This window comes from Pseudorca crassidens, chromosome 3 (assembly GCF_039906515.1).
Source record: "Pseudorca crassidens isolate mPseCra1 chromosome 3, mPseCra1.hap1, whole genome shotgun sequence".
Lineage (NCBI taxonomy): Eukaryota > Metazoa > Chordata > Mammalia > Artiodactyla > Delphinidae > Pseudorca > Pseudorca crassidens.
The window spans coordinates 137,317,358-137,342,336 of NC_090298.1; the positions used below are offsets into that span (position 1 = coordinate 137,317,358).

Below are 24,979 nucleotides of genomic sequence, written 5' to 3' on the forward strand. Positions count from 1 at the left end.
CATATCATTCTATCTTTAAGTTAATTGATTTAATTGATTCTTTCCCCTATCATCTCCAATCTGCTATTAAACCCATCCATTGAGGTTTTTGTTGTTGCTGTTATTGTACATTTTAGTTATAAAATTTCGCATTTAGTTCTCCTTTATATCTTCTATTTCTCTGCTGAGGCTTCCTATTTTCTCATTTGTTTCAAGCATATTCATAATTTGCACACTGCAGCATTTTTATGAAGGCTGCTTTAAATTTCTTGTCAGATAATTCTAACATCCATGTCATCTTGGTGTTGGTGTCTGTTGATTGTCTTTTCTCACTCGTGTTGAGATCTTATTGTTTCTTGGTGTGATGAATGATTTTCTGTTGAAACTTGGATGTTTTGGTGATTATGCTATAGGGCTCTGGATCTTACTTAAATATTGTATTTTAGCCAATTGCCTCTGACACTACTCCAGTGGGGAAAGGAATGCTGCCTTATTAATACCAAGTGGGGTAAAAGTTCAGGTTCTCCACTCAGCCTCCATTGACATCCAGGTTGGAGAAGGGGCTCCTTGTTATTGCTGGGCAGGGATGGGAGTTCAAGCTCCTTACTAAGCCTCCAATGAACCACCCTGCCAGGAGGGCAAGGAATACCTTATTACCGCAACCCACATCTGATCCCCTTGAGGAGGCGGCCTCATTACTGCTGAGCAATTGTTAAATTCCTGACCCTCCCTCAGGCCTCCTCTGACAACACCCCAACAAGGAGGCAAAGGTGAAATGGAGGTGGAAGTCCAGGCTCCCCATGTGGTCTCCACTGACAAGCAGGGTGTTGGGGTGGTAATGCTTTGTTTTCACCCAACAAGGATACAAGTCCTGGCTCCTCACTTGGACTTCTCTGCCACCAAGCTTCTGATGGGGGCATAGATTGAGCTATCTCATTACAGCTTGGCAAGAATGAAGTCTAGGCTTTCTTCACAGCCTTTAACGATGGAGATGGGGGTGAGGCCATCATTTTTTTTCTGTGGAGTTTGGCTGAAGTAAAGTGGTTATTGTCTAAAAGTTTTCTGTCTTGCTAGGCTGTCTCTTTCTAGTCCTTTGGCCACAGAGAGCAGGCTTTGTTGAGTCTTTTAGTCAGTCTGCTTTTATCTCTCTACCTTTCAGAGTCTTCTTACATCTGTTTTATAAATAACTTCCAGGAGTTTTAGTTGCACTTAGCAGGAGGAATAGGGAAAATTATATCTACTCCATCTTTCCAGAAGCAGACTGGAAGACTGTTTTAATATCGCCAAATGTATTTTACATTCCGACCGGCAATGTACAAGGGTTGCATTTTCTCCATGTCCATACTAACACTTATTTTCTGTTTTTTCGATCATAGCCATTCTAATAGGTGTAAAGTGATATCTCATTGTGATTTTTATTTGCATTTCCCTTATGATTACTGATATTAAGCATCTTTCCATGTGCTTACTGGTCATTTATATATCTTCTTTGGATAAATGTCTATTCAAGTCTTTTGCTTATTTTTGAATTGGGTTGTTTGGGGGGTTTGTTATTGAATTTTAGGAGTTCTCCATACGTTCTGGATATCAGTCTTTTATCAAACTGGTGCTTGCAAATATTTTTTCCCATCCCATTACTTTTTTACTTTGTTGGTGGTATCCTTTGATGCATAAAATTTTTAATTCTGATGAAATCTAATTTGTCCATTTTTTTCTTTTGTTGCCTGTCCCTTTGGTCTCATATCCAAGAAATCATTACCAAATACAATGTCATGAAAATTTCCCCTATGTTTTCATCTAAGAGTTTTATAGTTGGGAGTTCCCTGGTGGTCTAGTGGTTAGGATTCTGTGCTTTCACTGTTGTGACCCAGGTTCAATTCCTGGTTGGGGAACTGAGATCCCACAAACCACACAGCCAAAAAAATAAATAAGAGTTTTATAGTTTTAGTTCTTACATTTAGGTCTTTTATCCATTTTGACTTAAATTTTGCATATGTTAGATAAGGGTAGAGTTCATTCTTTTTCATGTTGATATCCAATTTTCCCAACACCATTTCACAACACTACTGAAAAGACTGCCCTTTCCCCAATTGAATGGTCTTGGCAACATTGTCAAAAATAACTTTTTTAAAAGACTGAAATCATGAATTCATAAAAATATAAAATAAATACATTAAAATATTTAATTTAACTCATTGATTAATGATAAAATCAGTAAGATGTTGCAACCAATTTAAAGGAGAATTCAAAGGACAGAGACATACATAAAGCCTGAAATGAATCTACAAATAGATATAAAATTGACCTTTTTAGGGGTGTATGTATTAGTTTCTTACTGCTGCTATCACAAATTTACTGGCTTAAACAACAAATTTATTATCTTACAATTCCAGAGGTCAAGAAGTCTAAAATGGGTGGACAGGTCTGTTTCCCTCTGGAGGCTCTAGGGGAGAATCTATTTCTGCCTTTTCCAGCTTAGGCAGGTTTCCTTCATTCTTTGGCTCAGGCCTGTAGCCTTCTCTAACACTTCTCCTTCTCTAACACTGACCAGTCAAAACGACCCTTATGATTACATTGGGCCCTCCTGGATAATTCAGGAGACTCTCCTCATCTCAAGATCATTAACTTATCACATCTGCAAAACCACTTAGGCCATGGAAAGTAACACATTCACAGGTTACAAGGATTAGGACATGAACATTTGGGGGGGGCATTATTCTGCCTACAAAAATGGGGGGTCAATTGTTCTTCCATCATAAAGAATTAATTTGCATATGTACAGATTAAAATCATTTGCATTGCTATTGGTTATCTTTAATTTACAAAATTATAAAATAGCACAAAGACAATGAAAGGCGCAGACACATGCGGGAATAATCCAGAAGGTAGTGCTTAGTTTTCTATCCCACTCCAAAGCATAGTTTTCCATTGAAGATGCCCAATAATTCTTTTGGCCCATTTCAAAGTCTTTCACAATTTGTACTGATTCTCTAATCTGTTTTATCACTTTATTTCTGTTTCAAGTTCTTTCCTCATTGATAACCTCTATATGTCTTATCATGCTTTCTGCTCTATTCTCCTTTGAGCTCCTTTAAATTTTGTGTTCATTTGTGATTTTGTATTTTCTTCTGCTTCTCTCCTAACTTCTACACGGCCCTAATGTCCACTGACTATCGGCCCATCTCCTCCTCTTGTTTGGCTTTTTCTTTCCTAAGGTCTTAAATTTCTGCTTTGCTGTCTTTCTTCAAAGCTGCAAATACTTCATTGAGGTATTGTTATTATTATTAACGTATGTTGTACGGTCAGGGTACAATTTTCCCCCTCTTTTAGCAGCATTTTTTCTGATGTATTTTCTTCATCTGCAGAATAATTCTGTTGTCCCTTTTCAGGATTTTTCTTACGGTATTCTTATGAATGTGCTGCAATACCTATTATGTTGCTGATATTTAGGTGAGTTCTATTTTCTTAGAGTAGCTATTATCAGGGGAGTCCTGGGTGTTAGTGGGATTGGGGGACATGGCTCCAGGGCTCCCTCCTCTGTGACTACCAAGGACAGTTTCTTTCACCTATATCTCTGCAGAGCCAGGCCACCAGACTAGAAGGGCTCCCCCAAGCTCACAAATACAACTAAGCAACACACTCCCAGATAACCAGTGGGTCAAAGAAGGAATTGAAAGTAAAATCAGAAAGTACTTTGAGATGAATAAAAATGAAGACACAACATACCACAACTTATGGTATGCAGCTAAAGCGGGCCTAGAGGGAAATTTATAGCTATTACTGTCTGTATTAAGAAAGAAGAAAGATCTAAAATCAGTAACCTAATGGTTTACATTAAGACACTGGAAAAAGGAGAGCAAACCATCCTAAGGAAGGGTGCCTTCCCAGCCTCTGAGCTCCTTCAATTCTTTCACCAGCAGCTGCTGTTTCCAAGGGACACTGAGCCTGCCTTCCAGAGATCTACTCTTTTTCCAAAGCAGTTATCCCTAGGTTGGCCACATCTGGGCCTCCTCCAGGCCCATCCACATCTTCTCTCAACCTCCTCCAGGTGATTTTCAATCTTTATCACGGCAGCTTCTCCTCAGGGTGAGGCCTTCTCTTTCTAGGACTGCTCATTAGACTCTTCCCCACTCCCCCTGCTTCTCTGCCAGTCCTAGTGCTCCACTGTGAGAGATTTTGGCCACAGTTAAATGCAATTTGAGGCTTGGAGCTTTCTTCTTGTTCTTGGAGGGACAGTAGTCTTGAAGAAGGATCTTACTTCCCTGTTCAGGGATTGAACCTAGCTGCCAGTCCACCAGGGACTAGAGGCTAGAAGCAAAGTTCCCTGATTCTTACTCCATTTGAAAGCAAAAATGTTTCAAGGAGGCAAAAACTTCAAAACAGGTAAAAAGTTTATTGTTAGAGACAGAGCACAACAGATGGGAGAGCACACAGAGAAACAGTTTGTTTATTTAAAGCAGAAATACACACCCAGAGAGGAGTGCAAGCGTCCTGAATGAGGAGTGCATGAAGAGGTGATTTAAATCACTTATATAGGACAGTTCTTCTGGGTCTTTTTTTACATTTGGCCAATTATCTTGTTTCTTTTTTTCACACCTGACTAGTCTTAGGACCCTCCCCAAGATGCCTGCACAACTCTTTCCTAAGATGGATCCCACTGCAGAGGCCTATGGGTGTATGTCCATACATATTATGGGGTGGCGCCACCTCCTTTTCTGATCCCCAAGGAGCCTTCCTGCACATGTGCAGACAGGGAAGTTTTCCTTGACCTCAGGGGTGGGCACCTTATCTCTTTACTTTAGCAGAGCTCAGCTTCTGCCACTAGCTTTGTCCTTGAAGTGTCTGGGTGAGAACAAAGCTTCAGTTTTACTCCACCTGACAAACACCAGCTGTCTGGCCCAGGGGCACATCTATCTCCTACCTCACTCTGTCTCCTAGATTCACCAAAGGTGGAGCTTTGTTTTGTTATTGGGGGATGGGGGAAAGTTCAGGGTCTCCACTGTTCTGCATGGTTTTTAGGACAAAAAGTGTGAAGGTCTGAACCCTCAGAATGGGAGAAAATATTCACAAACGAATGAATAGACAAAGGATTAGTCTCCAAAATATATAAACAGCTCAAGCAGCTCAATATTAAAGAAACAAACAACCCAATCCAAAAATGGGCAGAAGACCTAAGTAGACATTTCTCCAAAGAAGTTATACAGATTGCCAACAAACACATGAAAGAATGCTCAACATCACTAATCATGAGAGAAATGCAAATCAAAACTATAATGAGGTATCACCTCACACCAGTTAGAGTGGGCATCATCAGAAAATCTACAAACAACAAATGCTGGAGAGGGTGTGGAGAAAAGGGAACCCTCTTGCACTATTGGTGGGAATGTAAATTGATACAGCCACTATGGAGAACAGTATGGAAATTCCTTAAAAAACTAAAAATAGAATTACCATATGATCCAGCAATCCCACTACTGGGCATATACCCAGAGAAAACCATAATTCAAAAAGACACATGCACCCCGATGTTCATTGCAGCACTATTTACAATAGCCAGGTTATGGAAGCAACCTAAATGCCCATAGACAGACGAATGGATAAAGAAGATGTGGTACGTATATACAATGGAACATTACTCAGCCATAAAAAACAACGAAATTGAGTCATCTGTTGAGACGTGGATGGATCTAGAGACTGTCATACAGAGTGAAGTAAGTCAGAAAGAGAAAAACAAATATCGTATATTAACGCATGTTTGTGGAGCCTAGAAAAATGGTACAGATGAACCAGTTTGCAGGGCAGAAGTTGAGACACAGATGTAGAGAACAAATGTATGGACACCAAGTGGGGAAAACCATGGTGGGGTGAGGATGGTCATGTGCTGAATTGAGCGATTGGGATTGACATGTATACACTGATGTGTATAAAATTGATGACTAATAAGAATCTGCAATATAAAAAAACAAAAAACCTGGGCCCCGCAGTGAAAGCGCCACGTCCTAATCTCTGGACCACCAGAGAATTCCCTATAACCTCTCATTTATTTATGGCAAATCAAGGTTTTTTCTTTTTTTTTTTTTAATTTTAAAAGTCCACTAAGTGTATACTCATAAAAGAAATCATTTCTGGAGTAATAAATGTTCTGAACAGCTCAAAATAAATAAATAAATCTAAAGTGAGCCCCCCCCAAAAAAGAAGTGTGAAGGTCTGGAATTACGCTGCTGCCAAACTCCTGCCTGAGCCCCTGCAGGTGTTCCAAGGAGTTTATCACCAAATAACTCAGTCTCGACCACAGCTCATGTGAGAGGGAACAGGGGGCTGTCCTAGCCCATGGTATTGGGGGTACCCTAGGTTACACTAACATGGCTCCCACACCAAGGAACAGAGGCTACTGTCCCCTTGCACGCTCAATGCCACATTTTTACTGGGATTATTGAGCCAGAGTACAATACTTCAGTTAGGTTCTGATGCTAACCACCAAGAGCTAGCATCAGATTCCACAAGCCTTTCCTTACTTCAGACACAAGCTGGATACAAATTTGGGGGTTCTCATGAGCCCCTCAGTTTCAGTCAATTACTAGAATGACTCAGATCTCAGGAAAGCACTAGACTTATAGTTTTATTATAAAGGATACAAATCAGGATCAGCCAGATGAAGAGACACATAAAACAAGGTCTGGGAGAGGCTCAAATGCAGAGCTTCCATAGTCTTCCCCCTGGAATCAGGACACATCACCCTCCTGTCACATCAAGGTGTTCACCAACCAGGAAGTTCACCTGAACCTCAGTGTCCAGAGTTTTTACTGGGGTTTCATTACATAGGGATGGTTGACTGAATCATTTGCCATATGATTAACCTCAGCCTCCAGCCCCTCTTCCATCCCCAGAGGTTGGGAGTTTGGGCTAATATCCCATGGCTCAAAGCCCCAATCCCATGGTCTTCCTGGCCTGACCAGCCCATCCTGAGTCATCTTTTTTTTTTTTTAAGTTTTTGTTTGTTTGTCTGTTTTTTATTTTGACTGCATTGGGTCTTCGTTGCTGCATGTGGGCTTTCTCTAGTTGCGGCAAGCAGGGGCTACTCTTCATTGCAGTGCCCAGGCTTCTCATTGTGGTGGCTTCTCTTGTTGCAGAGCACAGGCCCTAGGTGCGCAGGCTTCAGTAGTTGCAGAGCATGGGCTCAGTAGTGGTGGCACATGAGCTTAGTTGTTCCGTGGCATGTGGGATCTTCCTGGACCAAGGCTCAAACCCATGTCCCCTGCATTGGCAGGCAGATTCTTAACCACTGTGCCACCAGGGAAGTCCCCTGAGTCATCTTATTAGCCTAAACTCAGGTGTGGTTCAAGGGCCACCATTAATAACAAAGACTCTCCTGTCATTTGGAAAATTTCAAGAGTTTAGAAGCTTCATCCCAGAAACCCAAGACAAAAACCAGACAAATTCTTTATCATACAACATAAGGACTACAAGATAAGTGTGCCCAAGACAGTGAGAAGCTGAAACCTGTCTTCAGAGCAGTCAAGGGGACCAAGAAAGAAGGCCTGGGAAAGAGAGGATGGCATACCAGAGAGCTGTGTCCATAAGAAGCTACAAGGGACTTATTCCTCTGGGCTCAGAAGAACAGGCAATTCCAGGCCCAGGAAACAGGCTGATCACTAGGAGAAAATGTCCCTCCTACTTGAACCCCTCTGAGACAACAATGGACCTGCATGTAAGCCAGTGGCTGCCATCTCTGGGCTCCCATGTGATGGGAGGCTAGAAAAGACCTTTCTTCAGGAAAGGAACCAGGTAACCTCTAAGGATCACTGAAACTCACAGGGCCCAGCACAGTGCCCAGACCTCAATGCACACTCAGTAAATGTTTTGTTAGTCTGTGCTAACCTGCCCCTCCAGCTTTTGGAGTAATGGGGGAGGGTGGAGTAATGGGGGAGCCACTGTTGTATACAACAGGATGCAGCATCAAAATTGCATTGTCTGCAAAAGCCCCTCTGAGCAGAGCTCACTGGCCATCTATCCTCCTTACACCTCCTCTTGCCATGGTCTGGGTCTACTCTCTTCTTCTCCCACAGTATCAGTCTCTTATCCTCAAATTCCCATACAAAACCCCAAATGAGGCTCCAGGACAACCTCTACTCAACTATGAACTCACTAAGGGGAACCTTAAGCAAAACACCAAGGACCCTTGGTCTCTGCCCTCAGCAGCACAGAAAGGAAGATTTGACCCTCTCCTCCTTCAACACACCTGGGTCTGTTCTTAGCAGGGCCCCCACTGCAAGGGTAGGCTAGGGTGAGGTGTTTCCTCCCACTTTACCAGCCAGACCAGAGACAAATAACACCATCCTCCCAGGGGGTCTTCTGTCTGTCCTTCTGCTGCCCACCCAGCCTGGTTTCTTGGGTACTTGCTCTGGACTTGCTCGCCATGCACAAGCTGATTGGAATTCTGCTGCATTATGCCCCCTCTCTTGGTCCCCTGCCTGTCAAGTCTCCACCTGTGCTATCCTCAGAGTCTGCCCTTCTCTTCCTGTGTCCATGACTTTCACACTCTCCTTAGGTGCTCCTACCCAGTCCTATGGCTTCACATCCTACCCAAATGCTTAAGACCTCTATTTTCTGCCCAGGTCCCTCTCCCATCTGTAGATGGACATACAGGAACTTTTAACTGTGGTTTCCTCTGGGGAGAAGGTCCAGGAGTTTGGGATGGGGGGAACACCCTTTTTACTTTACTCATTCCCTACTACTTGAATATTTCACGATTCTGTGAAAGAACCATCTATGAAGGTTAGTGTTATGTATCAACTTGGCTAAGCTGTAGTATCCAGTTATTCAACCCAACACTAATTGAGATATTGCTGTGAAAATATTTTGCAGTTATGATTCACTTCTACAATCAAGTGACTTTAAGTAAAGGGGATTATCCTTGATAACCTGGATGGGCCTCATCCAATTGGATGAAAGTTTTTAGAGTAAAACTGAAGTTTCCCCGAGGAAGAAATTCTGCCTGTGGATGCAGTGTCAGCTCCTCCCTGATGGTTGCAGCCTGCCATTCCTCACAGCCTGCCCTACAGATTTCAGACTTGCCTAGGCAACTCTACATGTAAGCCTTGCAATAAATCGACCTCTCTCTCTCTCTCTCTTTAATATCTTGCTGATTCTGTTTCTCTGGCAGAACCCTGAATGATACACTGCTTAATACCATTAATTAAACTCAAACTCATTATTCTCGCTCCCTCTGCCCCACCACTGCTCCCACCCAGGTGCCCTCCCACGGTCCTATCCTGATGGACTGCATGGCCTGCCTGGCAGCTCCCCAAGTCAGAAGCCCTGGGGTGTGACCTAACTCCTCCCTCCCACCCCTCATATACCCAGTCAGCCGAGCAGAGGGAGCAGGTGAGGGAGTGTGGTTATCTCGAATTTGTGCCCACCCCTCCACCCCTACCCCAACCTCTTTTCCCTCTGGCTCTGGCAGTAGCCATCTCACTGGACTCCCTGCCCGCATGACAGCTTCACCCTCCCCATCCACCCACCAGCCAACAGTGGCCTCTGAGAAACCCACTTTCCCTGTTTAAAGACACCTCTCTTGCACAGCATGGAGTCCACACCCCTAAGCCAGTGAGCTCTGCCCATCTCTCACCACACCTCCTACTTCAGCCACTGCCCGCTTCAGTTCCGTGCCTGGAATGGGCCTCCCTCTCTCACCGCTGCACCTTTTCTTCAACTTTCCCACCTCCTCAACTGCTCCACGGGTCTAAGCCCAAGTTGTCAGGCCTTGGGCTATCACCTGGCTGGTTGCTTATTTCCCTGAATCCCCAGCAAACTCAGTCCCTGGTGGTGAGGGCTTGGGCTGGCTTCACTCAGTTCCTACTTCAGAGCCAAGAACCACAGTAAGTGCTCAAAAAATGTCTACCCAAGGAGTCATCAAATGGACTAATTTACTCGCTCTTCCCTTCTCTCATTTTCCTTTTACTGGTCATGATACAGAACCAAAGAAATGTGTTTAATTAGTTTAGGGGGTTACCAAAGGGAATTTCATTGTCTCTGTTCATGACCTAACTGCAGATGATTTAGGATGAAGAATATTTTGTCCCTGATGAAAACTAAATAAATTGCTTTGACTCATATACGGGCTTAAAATGAGTTTAATATTTTGTTTCCCAGTGGCACTTGATACTAAAATATGTTCCACTCTGTTCAGTGATTCTTCAGTATGTCCAAGGAGAATATGTGGCTTCAGGGCCACTTCTTTAGGGTCTTAAGCAGTTGAGAGGAGCTTTGCTCTGCTCCATGTCCTGGCGGCCCCTGCTGTTTGTGCCACCATGACTGTTTTGGATGGAACCCACTCCATCTTCATTTCCCAAGCCAAAGTCCTGTCCCTTACCTCAAGCCTTTGTCTCCATCCCCATCATGGAATCCTTTTAAGCGTTAACTCATCAAATAAAGCCTGGTCCACCAGAACTTACCCCGAGGGCAGAGCCCTGAGCCTGGTGTCCTTGCTGGGCAGAGCCCACAGGGTCCCATGCCTGCAGAGCTGGCTGGTCCCAGACACCACAGGGCTGAAAACATAGCAACTGCAGCCTGCTGACATAGAAACCAGAAGCACTTGCTGAAAAAGCGTTGGGGAACTAGGGCCTGACTTTGACATCCTTCTCCATTTGAGATCCTTCATTTCCCTTCCATGACCCTGAGTTCCTAGTAATCCTGTGATAATGTGTCCTCACTGTAAAATTATGGACAATGTTTGAACTGACATTTCTGTCAGCAAGTAGCTGCAACACATACAGTCTTCTGAAGTTAATTTTTTTTTTTTTTTGCCTTGCCTTGCCTTGCCTTGCCTTGCCTTGCCGCAGGGCCTGCGGGATCCCAGTTCCCTGACCAGAGATCTAACCCAGGCCCCCTGCAGTGGAAGCACGGGGTCCTAACCACTGGACCGCCAGGGAATTCCCTGAAGTTAATTAAATGAAGAGATCCTACGAAACAAAGATGGCCAGACTCTTAATTCTAACAGCCCACGTGCCAATGACATCTGTGAAGAGAATCCCGTGGCCCTTTGGGGGCGACCCTGTCTTTCCGCTGTGGAATGCGTCCTCCTGCCACCCTTTGTTGGAAGTTCAGCCCTCAGAACCGGCCTCACCTCGGAGTTTCAGCCTCCATTCAGAGAGACGTGCTATCTCCCGGTACTTTTCCACCTTCGCATTCTGAATTCCTCCCATTCAATCGCTTAAAGTCGCACTTTTTATAAGCTCAGAACTTTAAGGTTCTCTCACACAGAGACCAGACTTATAAAAGGAGTAACAAAAGAAATTCTAAAGCTCCAGGAAATAAGAGGAGCGAAGAGGGCGGCTACCAACAGCAAAGCAGGTGAGCCAGCTCTGAGCGGAACGAGCCAGCCACCTGGCTTGTCCCCGCGGGCCTCCGCAGCCCACTGCCATGGAAACCGCACACAGCATCGCGGCTTCTCGCACTCTCACGGAGCAGGCGACAGTGTTTGGCAAGGCCACTCGGTGGATAGAAAACAGCTGAGCGAAACCTTGGGAAGCTGGCCTTCTTTTCCCCGGTCTGACACCCTCTCTTCTTATGTCTGGAACGAGGGATTGCCCCATCAGGAGGACCGCCTCTCCCTGGAGGATGGGAAATAATATCAAAAGAATAGCGGATAAGAAATCCTGGTTCAAAGAGGCCAGCTGCTCTGTGAGCTTAAAGGGACTCAGTGTTTCGATTATTATGCATTGAATCACAATGATGAGGCCAACCCTTGAGGGGCCAAGTGGGAAAGTGGCCCCTTGCCTCTTCCAGTCAGAAAGCATAATAGAGAAATTACCCCTCCTGACTAATGAATTCTCCCCCGAACCCCCTGCATGTGATGTAACAGACAACTGCTAAATAGCAATATTACACATTTCTTACCATAGCAAGCCACAGCAGGTACATGTAAGAATTAAGAATTGCGGTCTTTAGTCTCTTCCCCCATCCTGAGGCCACTGGAATTAAAATCTGCGTTGACATGGCTCTAACCATCTCCTCCCTCTTACTGTGAAACCTTCAGTGACTGCCTGTTGCCTGCAGGAAAAATCCAAAGCTTTTGGTGTCTGGCAGCCCAAGTTCTCCACAATCTGTCCCTGAGCTTCCTTCTCACTACTCAGCAGCTTGAACATGGACCCCAGCCACCCTGAATTCCACACCATCCCTTAAATATTCTGGGTTCAACAATTCCTCATCTGGCATACCACAAAGCAAATATAACACATTGTCTACTTATGAGCAGCTATAAGAAACTTGTGCTAAAAGAAACCTGGGCAATACTGGAGAACAAAGACAACACTGCAAAGAAAAGGGGAAAAGGTATTATTTGGTACTAGATGACAAGAAAGGATTAGAAATATTCTCATCCAGGAGAAAGAGGTGCTGTCACACATTGCTGGGAGAGGGGAAGATGTAAAGGGACAGCTCTGAAGGGACAGCTGGCAAAATCTGCCAAAGTATAGACACAAGTACGTTTTAATGCACCAACCCCACTTCTGGAAAACAATTCTGCAATTACCCCTGCACACATACAAATGACAGACACAAGATTATTCATTGGGGTGTTCGCTGTAATTGCAAAAGATTGGAAACATCCCAAGTGGCCCTCAATAGGGGGCTGGTTAATGTACTATGATACATCCACCAAGGGGACTACTAAGAGCTGTGAAAGACAACAAGGGAGATCTCTGTGGACTGATATGAAAAGATCTGCAGGGTATTTTGGTAAGTATATTGCATGTCACCCTTGTTAGGAAGGGAAAATTAAAATACGTATCCATATATTATGCATAAAGAAACATTAGAAGTAGAAACAAGAATCTAATAAAAATGGTTAGCTAGAGGGGGTGGAACATGAGGAAAGAGTGGATGGGGATAACTTTTCATGTCATTTTGATTTTTGAACCCTGTAAGGTACCTCTCATTTGAAAATTAAACATTATTTTTAAAGGATTATACCTACACAAACAAAACATTTTTAAATTCAGGAACCACAAAAATGTGTCAAGTTGGGCTGCACTTGCTGATGATCTATGCAATCTACACATTTTGCATTTTCTTCCCTTGAGGGAAAGCATTTTGTCCTATTGATCTTTGTGTCTCTCAGTCCAAGCACCTAGTAGGCATTCAACAAGTATTTATCGGTTAGATGGCAGTTGTTTTGTGGAAACTGACAGCCACAGATAAAATGCCAAATAAGGGCCAGTGCACATGATTAGGACTGTTCACTTTATTTAATGAGAATCTCCATAGTGATGAGAGACAAGTGAGAGAAATGGCTCTGTGGTTGCTAACAGCAGCAGCCTGAGGCCGGCAGGCCCTCTGAGGCAAAACCTGGTCAGCATTCGAATGAGGGGCTAATCGCTGGCTAGAACTTATGCTTTGGGGGGATTTTATTGTAAAGTTTTATTCATTTTAGCAGCAAATGCTGAAAATGTTTAAATATGTATTATCCCTTAAAATGTGTAGCTAAAATATAGGAGATTTGGTTTTCTTGCCATTTTTCCTTTGCTGATTAAAAAAAAAACAGGAAATGAAATCTGGTTTATATATAATTTGTCACACATGTAATATATCCAACTTTGTAAGCACTCCAAGTTTTCATTAACTGTGCTGAAATATATTTACATTAAGAAATCTCTCAGCCCTAGTGTCGTTTGTATCAACCTTCCAAACTTAGTTGTTTTGCTAAAAATGCAGATCAGACCCAGATGGAGGACCAAGCACCCCCATTTGACCTCCTCCCTAATTAAAATTCCATAAATGACAGAAAAGACTTGTTTAATTAAAAGAAGCAAAAAAGGGGGGGGGGGAGAAAAGGAAAGGAAAAAGAATTACATAATGGTAACCAAGAATCTCCAAACATTTGAGAAAAATCAACACCATAATAAAAAGATATCAAACATAACATAGAAGAACTACAACCAGTCAATAGGGAAAGTAAAGACATTATAATAACTATAATTTCTATCTTCAGAAAGATAAGAGAGGATATTCTACCCATAAAAATTAATTGCAAATAGTAAAAACTGAAGATTAAGTTCAAAAATAGGGTGTTGGGACTTCCCTGGTGGTGAAGTGGTTAAGAATCCGCCTGCTGATCCTTTTTGACCCACCTCATAGAGAAATGGAAATAAAAACAAAAATAAACAAATGGGACCTAATGAAGCTTAAAAGCTTTTGCACAGCAAAGGAAACTGTAAACAAGACCAAAAGACAACCCTCAGAATGGGAGAAAATATTTGCCAGTGAAGCAACTGACAAAGTATTAATCTCCAAAATTTACAAGCAGCTCATGCAGCTCAATATCAAAAAAACAAATAACCCAATCCAAAAATGGGCAGAAGACCTAAATAGACATTTCTCCAAAGAAGATATACAGATTGCCAACAAACACATAAAAGGATGTTCAACATCACTAATCATTAGAGAAATGCAAATCAAAACTACAATGAGGTATCACCTCACACCGGTCAGAATGGCCATCATCAAAAAATCTACAAACAGGGCTTCCCTGGTGGCACAGTGGTTGAGAGTCTGCCTGCCGATGCAGGGGACACGGGTTCGTGCCCCGGTCCGGGAAGATCCCACATGCTGTGGAGCAGCTGGGCCCATGAGCCATGGCCACTGAGCCTGTGTGTCTGGAGCCTGTGCTCCACAATGGGAAAGGCTACAACAGTGAGAGGCCCACATACCACAAAAAAAAAAAAAAAATCTAGAAACAATAAATGCTGGAGAGGGTGTGGAGAAAAGGGAACCCTCTTGCACTGTTGGTGAGAAAGTAAATTGATGCAGCCACTATGGAGAACAGTATGGAGGTTCCTTAAAAAACTAAAAATAGAATTACCATACGACCCAGCAATCCCACTATTGGGCATATACCTTGAGAAAACCATAATTCAAAAAGAGTCATGTACCACAATATTCATTGCAGCTCTATTTACAATAGCCAGGACATGGAAGCAACCTAAGTGTCCATCAACAGAAGAATGGATAAAGAAGATGTGGCACATATATACAATGGAATAGTATTCAGCCATAAAAAGAAGCGAAATTGAGTTATTTGTAGTGAGGTGGATGGACCTAGAGTCTGTCATACAGAGTGAAGTCAGAAAGAGAAAAATAAATACCGTATGCTAACACATATATATGGAATCTAAAAAAAAAAAAAGATTCTGATGAACCTAGGGGCAGTACAGGAATAAAGACACAGACATAGAGAATGGACTTGAGGACACAGGGAGGGGGAAGCGTAAGCTAGGACGAAGTGAGAGAGTGGCATGGACATATATACACTACCAAATGTAAAATCGATAGCTAGTGGGAAGCAGCCACATAGCACAGGAAGATCAGCTTGGTGCTTTGTGACCACCTAGAGGAGTGGGATAGGGAGGGTGGGAGGGAGACACAAGAGGGAAGATATATGCGGATATATGTATATGTATGGCTGATTCACTGTTATAAAGCAGAAACTAACACACCATTGTAGAGCAATTATACTCCAATAAAGGTGTTAAAAAAAAAAGAAAAGAAAAGAATCCGCCTGCCAGTGCAGCGGACACGTGTTTGAGCCCTGATCCAGGAAGTTCCCACATGCCGCAGAGCAACTAAGCCCTGTGCGCCACAACTACTGAGCTTGCACTCTAAAGCCCGCGAGCCGGGCTTCCCTGGTGGCACAGTGGTTGAGAGTCCGCCTGCTGATGCAGGGGACATGGGTTCGTGCTCCGGTCCGGGAAGATCCTACATGTCGCACAGCGGCTAGGCCCATGAGCCATGGCCCCTCAGCCTACATGTCCGGAGCCTGTGCTCCGCAACGTAAGAGGCCACAACAGTGAGAGGCCCACGTACCGCAAAAAAAAAAAAAATTAAAGCCCGCGAGCCACAACTACTGAGCCCGCATGCTACTACTACTGAAGCCTGCGTGCCTAAAGCCCGTGCTCTGCAACAAGAAAAGCCACCGCAATGAGAAGCCCATGCACCGCAACAAAGAGTAGCCCCTGCTCTCTGCAATTAGAGAAAGCCCACGCACAGCAACGAAGATCCAATGCAGCCAAAAATAAATAAATAAAATAAATAAATTTTGAAAAATAGGCAAACTGAATTATACCTTTTAAAAAAAAATAGGGTGTTACCAGAATACCACAGCTCAGAAGAAACTAGTGACATGAATATCAAACCAATGAATTCTCCTAAAGCTAAGTTTGAAGGACAAAGAAATAGAAAATATGAGTTAAAAGTCATGAGATATGAACAGTAGACCCAGAAATTTCAGCATGTGTGTAACAGGAGTACCAAAAGGAAAGAACAGGTAAAATGGAAGTGAAGAAATACTCAAAGAAATAATGGGATGATGGGTGACAATTCAACAGCTGAAGAAAGACATCCATCTTCAGACTAACAGGGTCCATTGAGTGCTAAGCAGAGTGAATGAAAAGTAAAATAGAATTTCAAAAATCTAGACATATTGTGGTAAAATTTTGGAACACCAAGTGTGGAAGGAAAATCCTACTAGCTTCCAAAGAGAGAAAATAGGTTGTCCCAATAGAATGAAAATCTGCTTGACATTAGACATCTCCATTATCAATCCTGAATGCTAGAAGATGGTAGGGCAATTTCTCTAATAATCTGAAGGAAAAATCATTTTTAACCTAGAATCTAATACCCAGCCAAACTAGCATTCAAGTGGGGATGCTAAATAAAGACATCTTCAAGCATGTGTCAGTTCATGCTATTTAAAGCTTGCCCCAAAGAATCAAAGAAAATGGAAGATATAGAATCCAATAAACAGTGAAGGGGGAAGTAAAGTAAAAACTTAGAGTTGGTGCACTAGGTTTAATAAAAAGTTAAATTTCAATCTGGAATTAAAATCTCAAATGAGCTCACTGTGGTAGGGAACTGGTTGCAGGGTTAATGGGAGCAGCTAGGAGGGAAAGAAGTGAAATCATTCTCAAAGTTCATATGATACTGGCCGACTGCAAGGACAAATCTTTTACAAAGCATCCAATTATAACTCTCATACTCTATAAAAATAACTCAATTTTTGATTTTCAATAAATTGCTCTGATTTACTAAATAATTGGACTAGTAAACCAGGTTTGCTCTTTTAAGCTAATGAACGTGTTTATAAATTTTGTCTTTGAACTCACTCAAGGCCAGAAGTAAGGTGGGGAGTACCTCTAAGATATGCATTTAAATTATCACATATCCTTTTCAGTAAATCAGATCATGCTAGGTGGAGAGCTGCCTGGGATAGAAGAGAGATCATATATGATCAGGAACTGCACAGGAAAAGTTGTATCCTGACAGGTTCTCTTAAAGAGAGTGTTGAATTGCTGAAGTATGAAAAACTTCTAAAATAACTAATATATATTATATATATTACTAATATATCAACATATTAAGCTTAAAAGAAATCTCTCCTTTGTCCTTTTAAATCCAATGAAGAAGTTTCTTTTAACTTACAACAACAGGAAGCAGGGAGTGGTAAATTGAACTACTGGCCCCAGTTCTTCATCCTCCCTGCATCCACACCCTTGCCACAGTCTCCTAGTGAGTGAGATCCACTTTCCCACCCCTTGACTTTGGGCTCAGCCAATGAGATATTAGTAGCTACGACACAAGCAAAAAATTGAAATGTGTTTGAGTGGTCAGGTGTGCCCTCTCTCAGGCGCCTGCGATGAGTATGTCCCTGTTAGTCCCAGGAGGATGGTGAGAGTCCCAGGAAGAATGAAACGGGGGCACACAAGCCAATTTGCAAACTAATTAGTAGGAAATACTTATTACTGTATGTTATTGACATGTGGGGATGTTTTGTTAAGCAGCATAACTGTGGCAATAGCTAACTGACACTGAACAGGTGTCAGGTGTCACTGCAGCAGATGTAGGGAGTAATTCCTGAGTCACTGCCTATTAACATGACTTCTCCCACTGTAGATAGAACATTCCACTATGGTAAAAAGTCATCACTTCTAGGAACGTTGTGGTGACGATGACACTCTCATATGCTGCTGGTGGGAGGATAAATGGGTTCCTTTTAGAGAGCAATTTGGGCATAGATATCAAGATTCTTAAAAATGCTCACATCTACTGACCCAGTAATTTCACTTTTGAATATTGATCCTAAAGGAGTAATCTTAAATAAGGAAAAAAGCTTTGTGCACAAGGGTAATGTGGTTTATAACAGAAAGAAGAATTTACTGCACATTACTCCACTAAGGTTTTCACATGCATTTTCTTATTCTATGCTCACAACATGCTCTCAGTTGAGACTCAGAGAGATTGAGTCACTTTCTCTTCAAACCCAGACTGCTGTTTCCAGGGCCCATTGTTCTAACCTCCATGCATACTGCCTAAAACAGCCAAAAGAAAGTATACTATTCACTCACATTCTGGATTATTATGCAACCATTTAAAAATGCACAATAATTTTCTTCTTTTCGATGCAATGGTAAATGGAATTGTTTCCTTAATTTCTCTTTCTGATAGTTCGTTGTTAGTGTATAGAAACGCAACAAATTTCTGTATATTAATTTTTTAACCTGCAACATTACCAAATTTATTGATGAGCTCTAGTAGTTTTCTGGTGGCACCTTTAGGATTTTCTATGTACAGTATCATGTCATCTGCAAAGAGTGACAGTTTTGCTTCTTCCTTTCCCACTTAGATTCCTTTTATTTCTTTTCCTTCTCTCATTGCTGTGGCTAGGACTTCCAAATCTATGTTGAATAAAAGTGGTGAGAATAGGCATCGTTGTCCTATTCCTGATCTTAGAGGAAATGCTTTCAGCTTTTCACCACTGAGTATGATGTTAGCTGTGGGTTTGTTACCTGTGGCCTTTATTATGTTGAGGTATGTTTCCTCTATGCTCACTTTCTGGAGAATTTTTATCATAAATGGACTTTGAATTTTGTCAAAATCAAAAGCTTTTTCTGCATCTATTGTGATGATCACATGGTTTTTATTCTTCAATTTGTTAATGTGGTGTATCACATTAATTGATTTGTGGATATTAAAAAATCCTTGCATCCCTGGGAATACCTAAGAATAGACCTACTTAAGGAGGTAAAGGACCTGTATTTGGAAAAGTATAAGACACTGATTAAATAAATTGACACAAACAGATGGAAAGATAAACCATGTTCTTGGATTAGAAGAATTAATATTGTTAAAATGACCATACTACACAAGGCAATCTACAAATTCAATGCAATTCTTATCAAAATACCAATGGCATTTTTCACAAAACTAGAACAAATAATTTTAAAATTTGTATGGAAGCACAATAAACCCTGAACAGCCAAAACATCTTGAGAAAGAAGAACAGAGCTGGAGGAATCACACTCCCTGACTTCAGACTATACTACAACACTACAGTAATCAAAACAAAATGGTACTGGCATAAAAACAGGCCCATAGATCAATGGAACAGAATAGAGACCCCACAAATAAATCCACACACTTATGGTCAATTACTCTACAACAAAGAAGGCAAAAATATACAATGGAGAAAAGATAGTCTCTTCAATAAATGGTGCTCGGGACTTCCCTGGTGGCGCCATCGTTAAGAATCTGCCTGCCAAAGCAGGGGACATGGGTTCAAGCCCTGGTCCAGGAAGATCCCGCATGCTGTTGAGCAACTAAGCCCGTGTGCCACAACTACTGAGCCTGTGCTCTAGAGACCATGAGCCACAACTACTGAAGCCCGCGCACCTAGAGCCTGTGCTCCACAACAAGAGAAGCCACCGCAATGAGAAGCTCACACACCGCAACAAAGAGTAGCCCCCGCATGCCAGAACTAGAAAAAGCCCGCACGCAGCAACAAAGACCCAACGCAGCCAAAAATAAATAAATAAATTTATCAAAAAAAAAAAAAATAGGGACTTCCCTGGTGGCACAGTGGTTAACAGTCCACCTGCCAATGCAGGGGACATGGGTTTGAGCCCTGGTCTGTGAAGATCCCACATGCTGTGGAGCAACTAAGCCCACGTGCCACAACTACTGAGCCTGCGCTCTAGAGCCTGCGAGACTCAACTACTGAGCCCGCATGCCACAACTACTGAAGCCCACACCCCTAGAGCCCGTGCTCCGCAGCAGGAGAAGCCACCACAATGAGAAGCCCGCACACTGCAAAGAAGAGTAGCCCCTGCTCACCACAACTAGAGGAAGCCTGCGCGCAGCAATAAAGACCCAACGCAGACAAAAAATAAATAAAATATTAAATAAATCTTAAAAAAAAAAAGAAGTGGTGCTGGAAAAACTGGACAGCCACATGTAAACGAATAAAATTAGAACATTCTCTAACACCATATAAAAAATGAACTCATAATGGATTAAAGACCTAAATATAAGGCCAAATACTATAAAATTCCTAGAAGAAAACATAGGCAGAACACTTTTTGACATAAATTGTAGGAATATTTTTTTGGATCTGTCTCCTAAAGCAAAGGAAATAAAAGCAAAAATAAACAAATGGGACCCAATTAAACTTAAAAGCTTTTGCACAGCAAAGGAAACCATCAACAAAATGAAAAGATAACCTAATGAATGGGAAAAAATATTTGCAAATGATATGACCGATATGGGGTTAATATCCAACATATTAACGCCTAATACAACAGCTCATAAAACTCAACATCAAAAAAAAACTGACTTTAAAATGGACAGAAGGACTGAATAGACATTTTTCCAAAGAGGAAATGCAGATGGCCAACAGGCACATGAAAATATGCTCAACATTGCTAATCATCAGGGAAATGTAAATCAAAACCACAATGATATATCACCTCACACCTGTCAGAATGGCTATCAACAAAAAGACCAAAGATAACAAATGTCGACAAGGATGTGGAGAAAAGGGAACTCTGTACACTGTTGGCGGGAGTGTAAAGTGGTGCAGCCACTGTGAAAAACAGTATGGAGGTTTCTCAAGAAACTAAAAATAGAAATACCATATGACCCAGCAATTCTACTCCTGGGTATATATATGAAAAAAACACTAATTCACGAAGATACATGCACCACAATGTTCATGGCAGCATTATGTACAATTGCAAAGATATGGAAGCAACCTAAGTGTCCATCAACAGATGAATGGATCAAGAAGATGTGGTGTATATATACAATGGAATACTACTCAGCCGTTAAAAAGGAATGAAATTTTACCATTTGCAGCAAAATGGATGGACTTGGACGTTCTTATGCTAGGTGAAATAAGTCAGACAGAGAAAGACAAATACTGTATGGTATCACTTATATGTGGAATCTAAAAAATACAATAAACTAGTGAATATAACAAAAAAGAAGTAGACTCACAGATATAGAGAACAAACTAGTGGTTACCATTGGGAAGAGGGAAGCGGAGAGGAGCATTACAGGGGATTAAGAGGTACAAACTGTTCTAAAAAGTACACAATCATTTTTTAAATACTTTGAAAATACATTATGATATAAGGCAGTATATTATAGAAAAAATATAGAAAGCAAATTAACTGCCTTAAATCCTTCTTAGAATAAGGCAGAGTTTAAATACACTAATAAGTAAAATATATATATATATGTAAAATTGAACATATGTGCAAATTAAAACTATAAGATATTACTACACACACACTAAGATGTTCACATTAAAAAGATGTATAAATTGATACAAGTATTGTGGAAAAGTTTGACAGCTTCTTATACTGTTAAACATTCTCTTACCTTATGACCCAGCAATTCCACCCCTAGGTATTGACCCAAGAGAAATGAAAACATGTGTCCACACAAATCCTGTACAAGAATGTTGATTGCAACTTTATTCATAATAGAAAAAATTGAAAACAACTCAAATGCTTATCAACAAGAAAATGGATAAACAAATTGTGGTATATTCATACGGTGGAATACTACTTGACAATTTTAAAAAGGAATGGTTTACTGATACAAGCAAAAACAAGGAAGAACCTTAAAAACAGTGTTTTGAGCTAAAGGAGCCAGATCCAAAAGAGTTCATACTTTATGATACATTAATATGAAGTTCAAACCAGGAGAAAAAAAAAAAGTTAATCTTTTGGAATAGAAATCAGAATAGTGGTTGTTTGGGGAGCAGGATGGGGGCAGGGGGGAGATGCATACACTGGAAAGGGGCTGATGGGAATTTTTCTAGAGTGATGACAATGTTCTATACCTTGATTGGGGAGTTGGCTACACAGATATATAAATATTTGTCAAAAATCATCTATCTATACACTTAAGATCTGTGCATTTGACTGAACTATACCTCAATTTTAAAATGTATACGTGTGGAGTTGGATATGGTATCCGGCTGAAGCTGAGGGACAGATAGGCTCATCTGTGGAGCTGGACAGCCCCCAACACTCAGCGGGCTTTGGGCAGACAAAGCTCGGTGCTCTCATGAAGAGTCTGGAACACTTTTCGTGGGGTTCAGGGTCTGGGCACATCTCTAGATTTTTCTGAGGGCCCAGACGAATCATAGGAAAGAACTTCAACTGGGCTCACAATCACATTGAAACATGTCTGCTGCATGGTAGGGAAGGAGGCTGAAGAAGGCAGGTGAGCAGAGGGAACAACAGGGCATGTGCTGGTGAGCAGAAGTATCAATAGCAGGAGGTTGGCCCTGAACCCTCCTGGGCAGCCCTGCCTGGAGTCCCATAGGCCCTGGGGAGGCAGGGTGGAGTCCCCCTTCACTGGCTGCTCTGTTCAAGGAACCTCCTTCCCACCTTGGCTTGCCAAGAGTCTTATGTAACTCTGCAGTTCCAGCAATCTATACCCTCTGAGAGGTGAACGTGGGCCAGGCAGGCTTTTCTCAGCTCTGTCATAGGAGAGAGATGCATGGGAAGGTCCTGGGAGCTGGCCCTGCCACAGGTGCTAAAGAAGTGGATACCATGGGGCCCACAAAGAGCCTGAAAATAGCATCAGTGGAGCAGCAGGTCATGGCAGGGGCCCTGACCCGGGAGGGCAGAGTGAGCAGAGGTCAGAGGAGCAGGAACAGGGCACCACAAGACCATGGCCCCCTCACAGGATGGGAGACACCCTCCACACCCCACAAAGGCCAAGAGGGACAAAGGCAGGGGGCCCGAGGGCTGCTGCCTGCAGGTAAAATCACCTGGGGACACACCTTAGCCCGAATGCACAGGTGACAACCTAGAGGCAACTAGGGTTATTCAAGTAAGACCCATTGAAGGCCATTAAAATACTGAGGGGCATGGCCCGCCTAGGATCCTGGGCTGCAGCTTGAGCAGGTGAAGGCTGCGAGCCGCCACATGCACATGTCAACATCAACAAGACAGGACTTGGCTGATGCAACCTGGGACTCTGAGCTTATATCCAGAACACCTCAGCTGTGCAGAAATATGTGCAGAAACACTGGGTCAAAACATGGCAAAACATCAATAGCAATTCTCTCTCATCTCTTGGCCATACCCTAGAACCAGTCCACCCCTGTGTGTCTTCCCATGAACAGGAGACCTTCCCAAGTGGCCTCCAAATGGGTAGGCAAGTCACAGCCATCACAGCAAATAACTTATATTAATTTTGCATATGATCTTAATTTGTATATTTTTGTGATTTATTTTGTCATTGTTATGAGTTTGATTCTCAGGGAGTTTTGTTGTTACAACCCTTGTGTCTTTCATCACAAAACAATGATAATATTTGCTAGACAATATATGGAATTTATTTTTGATTGGTAATAAAAAATGAAATATGTATTTTTTAAAAGTGATTTTCCCTTTCTCTGTAATGTGTTGGTACTTTATAAATTTATAATAAAAGAAAAACCTTGAAATGTATCTATGGACGTGTGATTACATATAGAAGAGAGACTGTCAAATGTTTTTGCCTCAGGATACATTTATACTCTTAAAAAAATATATTGCAGACCCCCTAAATAACTTTTGTTTATGTGAGTTATATCTATCGATTTTAACTGTATTAGTGAAACTGAGGAGATTTTGAAATATTTATTTATTTATTTTAAAATATCAATAATAAACCCGGTACATGTTAATATAAATAACACTTTTATGAAAAATAACTATGTCTTCTAAAAATGTAGTGAGAAGGGTGGCATTATTTTACATTTACAAACCTCTTTAATGTCTGGCTTAGTAGAAGACAGCTGGATTCTCAGATCTGCCTCAGCCTTCAATCTGTTGCAATGTCACACAAAATGGAGTCTCTGGAAAATTCCACTGTATACTCCTGGGAGAAACAGTGAAAAAAGGCAAATGACATCTTAGTGTTTTTAGGAAAACAGTTTTGGCAACATTTGAGAACTAATAGAGAGTATAATCACAACTATATAAAAACAGACAAGTAAAAATGCCTGATTAAAAGTGTCATGATGCCACTTGGTGGTATCTCTAATTATTGCAGTTGCTGGCTACCACACTTGTGTGTATGCATGGAAAGTATGGAGTGTATGTACGTGTGTGTGGTGGAGTATGTGCGTGTGTGTGTTCACATAGGTCATATGTGTGATGTGTATTGTGTGTGCATGTGATACAAGTGTGTGGGTGGGTGGTACGTGGTATATGTGAGGTTGTGGCATGTGTGCATGTGTTTCACCTGTGTGGTGTGTGTGCATGTATTGTATGTCTAGGTGTCTGTGTGTGCATGCATGTATTTGTTGTCTGTGTATGTACATGCACCGTGTCTATAGTATGCATGTTTGTGGTATGTGTGCCTGCAGTGTGTACTGCTGGGGTGCACGTGTTGTGTGTATGTGGTGTGTGTGCATGTGGTGTGTGTGTTGTGTGTGTACATGGGAGAACAGAATTACTCTTTCACTGTCTTCTGCATATGTGCCTAGCCCTATGTTAGTTGCTCTACTGTTTAAAAAACTCCTATTAAATTGCCTAGCACAACTCCAGGTAGGTAGGTATAAGCCCTCAAGAGACATTCATTGCTGTCCACCAGCTTCGTGAATCAGGCATTATCTCCATTGACAAGGAAGCCTCTTGGAGATAAAGTACTTGCTCAAGGTTCC

The 24,979-nt window shown here is 41.9% G+C and overlaps 1 long non-coding RNA gene across 1 annotated transcript; it reads right to left on the minus strand.

Moving 5' to 3' along the window:
* Positions 1-10,801: 10,801 nt before the first annotated feature.
* On the minus strand, positions 10,802-24,652 carry LOC137220864 (uncharacterized). Its single transcript, XR_010941817.1, has 2 exons — positions 24,080-24,652; positions 10,802-11,591 (listed from the first exon to the last, which is right to left on the minus strand). It is a non-coding gene; the product is annotated as an uncharacterized lncRNA (long non-coding RNA).
* Between the last annotated feature and the right edge of the window lie 327 nt (positions 24,653-24,979).